The sequence below is a fragment of the Octodon degus genome, unplaced genomic scaffold (genome assembly GCF_000260255.1).
Source record: "Octodon degus isolate 3935 unplaced genomic scaffold, OctDeg1.0 scaffold00074, whole genome shotgun sequence".
NCBI classification, from domain to species: Eukaryota; Metazoa; Chordata; class Mammalia; order Rodentia; family Octodontidae; genus Octodon; species Octodon degus.
Window position 1 is genome coordinate 669,682 of NW_004524650.1, and position 10,262 is coordinate 679,943.

Below are 10,262 nucleotides of genomic sequence, written 5' to 3' on the forward strand. Positions count from 1 at the left end.
ACTAAAGAGCCTGGGGCTCATTCTTGCCTTCTTCCTTTGGGCATAAGTTCCAATTTCAGTTCGTCAGTTTGCTCACCTATAAAATAGGGATAATAATGACATCTGCCTTATGAGATTATCCTGCCACTGCAGTTGGCAGGTACCCACTGAATCATTACTGGACCTCTCCACATGCGCATCAAGTTCTTACCTTGTCCCATCACCAAACACTACCTTCAGGAGGAATACCAATGGTCTCAGGACAGTTATAGCAGCTCCTTTCATTCACCCTGAGCCCTATTGCTTTGAAAGAATTCTAGGAAGTGACGATTTTAGTTACATATTTTAGTGGCAGCAGCTGCTTCAAGGGCAGGGAAAACAACTCTTCCTAGGTTCAAGAATCAAGCACACACTCACATACTTGTTCTCCCCAACTGTTGATTTCAGTTCCTCTAATCTAATTGTTTTAGGCTGAGCCCTAATATTTCTAAATATCCTGTTCTGATTGATAGTTACTTTATGTTGAATCAATGTGTGTTTTGATATTTGGGTATCATATTTTTCATTTTCATAAATATCAATTATTTGAAAAAATATTAATTATAAATAATAAATATTATAATTCAAATTGCTCCCTTGAATTATCAGAACTAAATTTTGTATTCTAATTATATAATGCAAATAGCACTACTATCTCCTAGTGGCAGCCAGTTAAATTATAAGTACACATATCTGAACATTGATAATGCTTGGATAATTAATTGTACTGTGGATTTCTGCTGATCTATGGAAAGGAAAAGCTGATGCTTAATTTGTTTTCCATTTTCTTCCTCTTCTTGAGTTCTTGTAACACTTTTTATTTATAATTTTGCATGTAAATATCTGGTAAACTAAACAATGAAGTTGAAAACAATATGTAATACAACAAATACTGTCTTTTTTGTTTAGTGAAATTCCATATCATTTCTAATTTTTTATTATTACTATTTTGTATTTTCTTAAAAAATAAAATAAAAAATGAACACAAATAAAAAAAAAACTCCTTGTCCATCCATAGAAATAATTAAACCATTCACTGAAATGACTTACTTGAGTATCACCAACTATTCCTTCAAGTATTTATAAGGAAATTGAAATGTAAGTCTTTTTTTTTGGCTAGCTCAGCCTATCCTCAGGACAGGTCTGGTATGGCATGTGGTGTTGGGATCAAACTGTGGTCCCTGTGCACTTGCCTAAGCAAGCTCTTTAGACTGCTGAGCTATCTTACAGGCCCTGAAATGTAAGTCTTAGGCGAACTCAAAATTTCTTGACTAGGCTACTTATTAACCTTTTAGACTTTTAAAAGAAACTGTATGTGCATTATCCATCTGATTTTCAAAATCTTAAGAAGTTAATTATTTATAGAATGGTCTTTTTATTTTACACACGCAATGCATTATTTACTTTCCTATCACTGTGATGAGGTTCCTGAGAGATTCAACTTTAAAGGAGAAAAAGGTTATATTGGCTTATCAGTTCAAAAGTTTCATTCTAAGGTTGCTTGACCTTATCACTTTGGTCCTATGGCAACAGATAACATCATAGCAAAAGCATCTGGTAAAGGAGCCCTGCTCACTTCAGGGAGACCAGAAAGCAAAAAGAGAGGGAAAGGGCCAGGGCCCCAATGTCCTCTTCCAGGGCAACCCTGATGATGTAGCTTCCTTCCAGTAAGGTCCATCTTCCAAAATCCCCTCTACTTCCAGAGAATGCTAACATCGAAGATTTTGGTTGATCCTCAAGATCCAAAACCACATCAGGCAGAAGTAGCAGTGTTAGGAGCCTGAAGAGGTGCGTTGTTCAGGTTCCACCACAGCCAAGTTACAGATCTATGACTAAAGTGCAGACCTAATGACTAAAGTCCAAAGAATTATTCATATTATACTTGATTGCTACTGATTTTAAAATATAGGTACATACTGTTAATATCTTTCATAATTTCCAGGTCATGAATTTGGAAAATCCAATTACATTTAAATATACAATTTAAAAGATTCTTTTCTCAAAATATCAAACCCTCAGAGTTCTCATTTTATATGTAGGAAAAACATCACAAGTGTGCCGCCATAATCGCTATTTTGTAGATCTGGGGTGCTCCTCAAAAGCCTCATGTGTCTGGAGGTTATTGGGCCATGGAGACACTGTATTCATCAGTGGATTAGTCTACTTTGTTTACAGTTGACTTGCTGTTAAACAAAGGCCTTGAGAGAGGCAGATCTCTGGAAGCAGCACCTGGAAGGGTGCAAATCCCTAACTGGCCTCTTCTTTTTCTCTGTGCTTCCTGGATTCCACAATGTGAACAAATTTTCTTCTGTCATGCTGGTTCTGCTTTGGGGTCAGCTGACTGTGGGCTGTAACCTTGAAGAAAAAAAAAAAAAAAAAAAAAAAACCTCTTCCTTTAAGTTCCCAATATTGGGTATTGTACCTCAGTGATGAGAAAGTAACTTAGACAGATTTGGAACTGGAAGTGACGTCACTGCTGTGACTATACTGGACTGTGTGGTTTAGAAGCTGTCTTGATTATTATTTCTTTTCTCATTGTTGGAACAAAACACCTGGCATCCAAATTAAAAGGGGAAAGGTTTATTTAGCCACAGATTGTGGAGGTTTCACACTCTGCTGGTCCAAGACAGAGTGAAACAAGGCAGAGAGCAACAATTCAGGGCTGTGGAAACAGAAAAGCAGGAAGAGCAAAAATGGAGGAGCAGCAGCCTCTTGCCCTCCCTTGTATTGGAAGTAGGCTACCACATCCCCCGGAAGAGGTGTAGTACTCACCAGTCTCCAAGCCCTCATTTTGCACAGGATGAGAATGTTTACAAAGTAAGGACCTTGGCTCCCTGCTGAGTTGCTTAAACTTCTAAATTTTTTCGGGTCGACATGATATATCAAGCTTTACAGAAGCCTTTGGAACTGACTTATGTGATGGATTTGGAAAGATTTGAAGATTTTTTGCTAGAGGAGCCCTTGAATGCTATAAGAAAGCTTGATGGGAAATTCTGTCAGATCTCAGAAGATCAAAATTCTGATAAAAATGCAGACGTTGGCCCTTCTGCGCGGGCGCCTGTGGACTGCACAGGGGAGAGGCCGGCGGCGAACTGAGGGAGGCTCTGGGCTGCGGGCCAGGCTGACCCGTGACGCCTTGCCACCCAGAGACGTGAGGAAAGAAGGGAAGGAGCGCCCTGAGCCTCAGTGGGCATGGGATCACCCTGGAATCCAGAGAAACCTGGTTAGGGCTGTTCCTTTGCAGCCTTGGCTCTGCTGTAAACGTCTTAGGAAATACAGGCTGGGGACAGGATTCTGTCAGAGTCTTGCACTTGCTTTCCACGCTGCTGGCCTATCATATCTACGACATGAGAGTGGCAGATCATGTGCTTATTTGTTGAAGCTTATCCTAAGTGAAACACCACTTGGTTCAACCTCATAAAGAGGTGTGTGCTCATGGTCACAAATTGGGCTTTCAGGAGAAAATACTTTCAAAACAGACAGCAGCCCTGGAGACAGGATGGGAATCAATGAATGTACAACTGGATGGGACAGAGCCTCAGGTGGAAAGGGGAAGCCAGGAGGAAGGGCCGTGGAAGGCAGCACCTGGCCCACGGCCATCGGAGCACCTGTGCTGCAGCCTTGAAGAGGAGCCACAGTCCCTCTAGAAGGGGCCTGGTAACCATTAAGGATGTGGCACTGTGCTTCTCTCAGGAAGAGTGGCAGAGCCTGGACCCCTCTCAGACAGACTTTTATGGAGAATATGTCATGCAGGAAAATTGTGGAATCGTGGTCTTTCTGAGATTTCCAATTCCCAAACTGGACATGCTTTCTCAGGTAGGAGGAGGAGAAGAACAGTAGGTCCCCGATCCCCAGGACTTAGAGGAGAGAGACATCCTGAGGGTCACGTATACAGGAGATGGAAGTGAGGAAGAAGGGGACACCCCTGATCTGTGAGCAGAGCCTCCCAGAATGTTATCTAGTGTGTCTGAAGACACTGTTCTCCGGAACCCAGAGCAGGACGAAACCTGGGATGCCACACCCAGGAGTTCCAGAGGTGTGCTCCTCAGCCCACCTCTTCTTCAGGAAAATAGCTTCTCAAACCTGCTGTGTAGCTCTGAGATGGATTCCCTGTTAAGACCCCACAGGTGCCCCGAGTGTGGGAAACAGTTTGTGTGGGGCTCCCACCTTGCCAGGCATCAGCAAACACACATGGGAGAGATGCCCTACAGCTGCCTCAAGTGTGAGAAAAGTTTTGGATGAAGACATCACCTTATCAGGCACCAGAAAATCCATCTACATGACAAACCCAGAAGGTACTCTGAGTGTGGCAAGAATTTCTGATGCAACTCCCACTTGGTCAGCCACCAGAGAGTGCATGCAGAAGGCTGGTCCTGCAAGGGCCAAGAGGTTGGTGAGAACGCCGAGGCTAGGAGAGGGCAGCATGTGGTGCCAGCACCCAAGTGCCATGTGTGCACTGAGTGTGGGAAGAGCTTTGGCTGAAGGCACCACCTGGTGCGACACTGGCTGACCCACACTGGGGAGAAACCCTTCCGTGCCCTCACTGTGAGAAGAGCTTTGGCTGCAAACATCACTTGGACAAGCATCTGCTGACCCACCAGGGACAGAGTCCCCACAGCATCTGGGACAGAGGGACATCTATCTTGTGAGATCTATTTCTGCTATAGCTATGATGAAGTATACCAGCCGGTGCTACCAATAGTCACTGCCAGAGCTACCCCTCTCCTTGCACCCCAGGGGCCAGAATAGTGAGCCTGGTTCTGTCCCTGGAGCAGCACTCAGCAGTTCTGTGAGATGGTACATACAAGCAGTACTCCCTGGGCACAGATTGAGAAGCGGTGTGCATTACCTGGGCTGGCGTTCAGCCTGAGCCCACTTGCACGGGTAAGACAATAGCAGTCATAGCTGAGGTTGGTCTAATTGGTTGGAGTCTATGCTGTGCCCATTGTTAAATATTTTAGTATCAACCTTGCAAACTAATTCTATTCTCTCTATATATGTGTATATAGAGAAAGACCACTTTAGCACATTAAAGGCTCTGGAAACTAAAAAAAAATGCAGACATTAAAGACAAGGCTCACCCCCAGCCAATGAGTGAATGAGCAAGAGAGGAGGAGGGTGCTTCAGGCTAAGGCACTGGGCTGCCATTAACCTCTGCTTCTCTGCTGCACCAACCTCGGTGTCCTGCCTGATCCCACTTGTTTGTGGCATATAGATTGTTGTGTCCATTTAATACAAGAAAATGGAAACTGAGCAACCATAGAAAACCTTCTCCAACACTGAAACCAATGGTGAGTTTGCTAAACATTCTGCAGAAGATATGGAAGGGGAGCAAGCATTTGAAGATCTAGAAACATAGATGAGATGGTTGAATTATGAATTCTGCTTCAGAGCAAGAATGCTGGGACAGTGATTGGAAAAGGGGGCAAGAACATTAAGGCTCTCCATACAAACTACAATGCCAGAGTTTCAGTCCCAGACAGCAGTGGCCCCAAGCACATATTAAGCATCAGTGCTGATACTGAAACAATTGGAGAAATTTTGAAGAAAATCATCTCTACCTTGGAAGAGGGCGTGCAGTTGCCATCACCCACTGCAACCAGCCAGCTCCCGCTCGAATCTAAGGCTGTGGAATGCTTAAATTACCAACACGATAAAGGAAATTACTTTGACTGCGAGCTGAGACCGTCAATTCATCAAAGTCTGGCAGGAAGAATTATTGGGGTGAAAGGTGCTAAAATCAAAGAACTTCGAGAGAACACTCAGACAACAATACAACTTTTCCAAGAATGCTGTCCTCATTCCACTGACAGAGCTGTTCTTATTAGAGGAAGCCTGACAGCGTTGTAGAGTGCATAAAGATCATCTTTGATCTTATATCTGAGTCTCCCATCAAAGGACATGCACAGCCTTGTGATCTCAAGTTTTAAGATGGAACTTACGATTATGGTGGTTTTTACCATGATGTTTGGTGACCGCCATGGACAGCTTGTAGTATTTCCTATGTGGGGAAAGATTAAATGTTTTCCCTGAGGGGTCTACTTCTTGCTTTGGTTCCATTCCTTTTTATTTATCTATTTTTCTCCTTTGAAGCAGGAATATTTCACCTGTGCAAATATATTTCAGCAGTATTTAATTTTCTTTTTAATTTTTACAGAGACTCAAAGCTAAAAGTTTGCCTTGAATCTCAGAGGACAGTTTGAATTTGGATTTCTCAACAATAATGGAAAGGTTAAGCCTTCAGTGACTGAATGGACTACATGCATTTTGCATGAAGAGATGGACATGAACCTTTCAGAGGTTAGGAGTGAAATGTTATGCTTTAGATTTGGTGTGTCTGTCAAAAGCCTTATGTGTTGGACATGATTGGTCACGGGGCACTACATAGTAGATTAGCCTATTTATTCATAGCCCAGTTGCTGTGTGGAGGTGCAGCTTGGTTAGAAGAAGGCCCCTGGAGCTCCTTTAACTGTGGATGTCTAGTATAGTGTTTTCATGGTGAAAAACTTACTAAGATGGTATGATTTAAAATAAAAATTGCTAAGGGCTATGAAGCTAGTTGGTTAAAGCGGTTTACCATGATCTTCCATGCTCTTTGCAGGTCCTCATCGAATGTGCTCAGCTGCAAAGCCTGCGTCTTTTTATCCAGAATCATTTATTTCACTTGTCATTTAAAATATGAAGCAGTTCAAATTGATTTTAGAATAAATACCCTGACACTGTTTTCTTCTGGTAGAGAGAAAATGGCTTGTTTGTTACTTGCTAAAAATTGGAGTCCGTAGATTTGTATTTACTCCGTCTGTAAAAGCAAGTGGAGTCCCCACAGTAACTCATCCCTTCAATTCAGATGGCTTGGAAGCCAGGAAATTTTGCTACCATTTGTTGCTTTTTGCTGTGTTGGGAGTAATACACCACACTTTGATCCACTGTGTCTTATTATCTATTCTGGGATAAATGGAGTGGACCAATTTGCTTAGTTTTCTCCTTGGGAGACTTGCACCTTTTTGCTGTCCTCTATGTGAATGGGTTTATTTTCTGACACTTGTTCGTTTCTTTGAGCAAATGTTCTAGACATATTTTATTTAGGGTTACAAATAAATGAGGAAATTGATAGACTTCATACACATGGAGAATGTGAAGGAAGTAAGTTGAAAACATGGTGCATGTCTGTCCTAATAAGTACTCTTGAAAGTATAAAAAAGCACACAACCTTCAGCTAGGTCACAACATTTTAAAAATAAAAACTAGAGTATCATCATACTTGAGGGATTGGGAATTCCTATTTGTTGAGTTTTAAAGTTTCAGCTGATTATAAAATCACACTCGAGCATAATTATAAAAATGAAGCACATTAAAATCAATGCACATAACTTTTCTCTGCTGTCTTCTGCTGTGATTAGGGCACATTACTCTGTTGTGCAATAAATGAGGAAAAAAACTAGACCTGATGCAGGGAAGAAGAAAGGTTGTGTGAAGTTAGAACAGAAATCTTGGAAGAGCAGAAACAGGTTTGGCCCCTGGAAGGTTAAAGTGAGTGTAGCTGATGTGATGAAAGCCACAGGATCATGAAAATTCCGTCAGATCTAGTCCTCAGTAGGGACTTAGGAAGTGGGCTACTTGGTCTAGAATGTTGTGAGAAAAGAAAGTTTTGAGATACATTTTTGTTGTTGTTGTTGTTGTATTTTAAGGAAAGATCTACAGGGTGTTCTGAGTCTCACTACTAGATCGGACTCGTAGTGATCCATCTTTTTACAGCCTCCCAAGAGCTGAAATTACAGACATGTGCCACCATGCCCAGTCTCAGTTGCCCAGTCTCAATTGCCTGTTTCAGCGCACCCTGGGGGCGGGGACAGGGCCGGCATGGCAGGCCTGGGGATCAAACCCCTGGCCCTTGCGCCTGCTTGCAGGCGTTTTAATATGCTGAGCTATTTGGCCAGCCCGTGTTTTGGGACACAGCAGATACCAGGAAACTGGGTTCATTTTAACAAAGGCATACTCTAGCTCCTAAGTAACAGAGACTGAAAATGAGGCTCCTGGGTGCTACATGATTTTGGGAGCATGACTTTAATTGTTTCAGTGGCTTGTAATAAGAAGAGCAATATTACCCCCCCCCCATCTAAGAAGACTGTCCAGCACTCCAGTAACTTATTTAGGAAATCAGGAGGACAAAGGCTTCAGAGGGTGTAGAGAATTATGGGGTATCATTCATGCTGGCCTTTGGGTTTATTTTAGCAGAATTACCTTTCACTGCTACTGATACATTGAAATAACGACTCATACAGCTTTTGCAGTTACTTTTTAATTAGTTCATAAAGTAACAAGATTTCTCAATGATTTGTACGTATGACAAGGACTAACTTTCAGAGATATTTTAATAAAAGTAGTTTAAGAAATGCTGACACAATAGTTAATATGAATAATGAAGGAATTACTAAAATTGTGTATTTTTATATGCACTCAAGATCAATTTGAAGTGAGATTTTGCCTGTCATCTACAATACTTTACCAGTTGATTTGCTGAGCAGAAAATGAGTGGTGGAACACCTCATTCTCTATCATAGATGTATTTAGTGTTTAGACTCTGTACTTAGTAGAGAAACATGTATGTCTAGTCTGAACTAGCAATGCCCACATCGTCAATAATTTCTGTGGACTAACATGACTGTGAATCATGATTGCCCTCTTGACTAGTTTAATAAATGCTGTCATGATTTACTTCATTTTTCATTAAATTTCCAATTGGTAATTTATGCCAAGTCTTGGAATCTGTCAAATTTCTGTCAATAGTTATTACAGATGCTCAAACATTTGAGATGCACTTCATCCAATTCTGTTTCTAGTGACATTTTCTCACCACCTGTCAGTCCCTGTTTCCCATTTAGACCAGTGGGTTTCTGAACCTAGTTACAACCACCACTGAGACTTCCCTTCCATATTTGTGTCTGTCAGATATGTGAATTTGACTCTGATATTTCCTTTGAGTTTACTTTTTCATTTATTTTGATGCAGACCCTCTAGAGCTTCCTAAGCACCATGAAACAAGAAACATTTTCCCTGTACTATGTGCCTATTACATAGAACTATACTTAGACTGGTCCACTAAATAAAAATATTTATTATGAATTAATTACATATATATTACAAGGTAGAGCATGATGTTTTGATGTATTTAAATTATTGCATGATTAAATCAGGATAATTAATCTGCTCATAGTGTCACCTACTTAGTTTTAGAGTGAGATCATTTAGAATCTACTCAGTAGTTTTGAGATACAAAATACATTATTAAAATGGTTAATACCAACCATATTAACCATTTCGTATAATAGATCACTAAAATTTGTTCCACCTTTCTTTGTAAATTTTGTATCCCTTCAGCATCATGTCCCCTTTCCCTATCAGCTGGTCTCCACCTCTGATAATCACCATTCTATTCCCTACACTTCATTGATGGATCCTTAAGTTGATTCAGAGTCTTGTTTATTATAATGTTGCTACAATAAATACAGAATTGCACGTACATCTTTGTTGTGCCATTTTATACACAGCTGCTATAAACCAGTAGCAGGATTTCTGGATCATATAGCCTTATATTTTTAATGTTTTGAACTGTCTTCCATAATGGCCATACTAATTCACGTTCCCATCAACAGCGGGCAAGGTTTTTCACTTCTCCACGTCCTGTGCAATGTTATCTTCCATCTTTTGATAACATTCATTTTAGCAGGTATGAGTTGGTATCTTACAGTAGGTTTAATTTGCACTTCACTGACAATTGATGATGTTGAGTATTCTTGCATGTATCGATTGGCCATTTGTATGCTACCTTTTGAAAAACATCTATTTAGGTCTTCTGCCTGTATTTCAATCCAGTTGTTTTCTTTTATGCTATTGATTTCTTTGACTTTCTTATAGCATGTATTATAGCTTACCTATTTATCTAATGTATAGATTGAAATTTTTCTCTTATTCCAGGAGTTTTCTCTTTACTGTTCACTTTACTACATAGCAGTTTGTAGTTTGATACAATCCTCTGTCTGTTTCTGCTCTGGGGGGCCTTATACTGTTGGACTCATATCCATGAACTAAGTGCTCAGGTCGGTGCTGTGGAGATTTCCCCCTATGTTTTCTTCTAATAATTCATTTTATAGTTTCAGATTTTATATTTAAATTTTTAATCAGGTTTGAGCTGTTTTGTACATGAGGAGAGATGCGGGTTTAATTTCATTCTTCTCTATTTGGAC

General features: G+C 40.7%; 1 pseudogene; it reads left to right on the forward strand.

Annotated features, from left to right (window-relative positions):
* The first annotated feature begins 3,210 nt into the window (after window positions 1-3,210).
* LOC101575462 lies at window positions 3,211-4,667 on the forward strand (annotated as a pseudogene).
* Window positions 4,668-10,262: the final 5,595 nt, after the last annotated feature.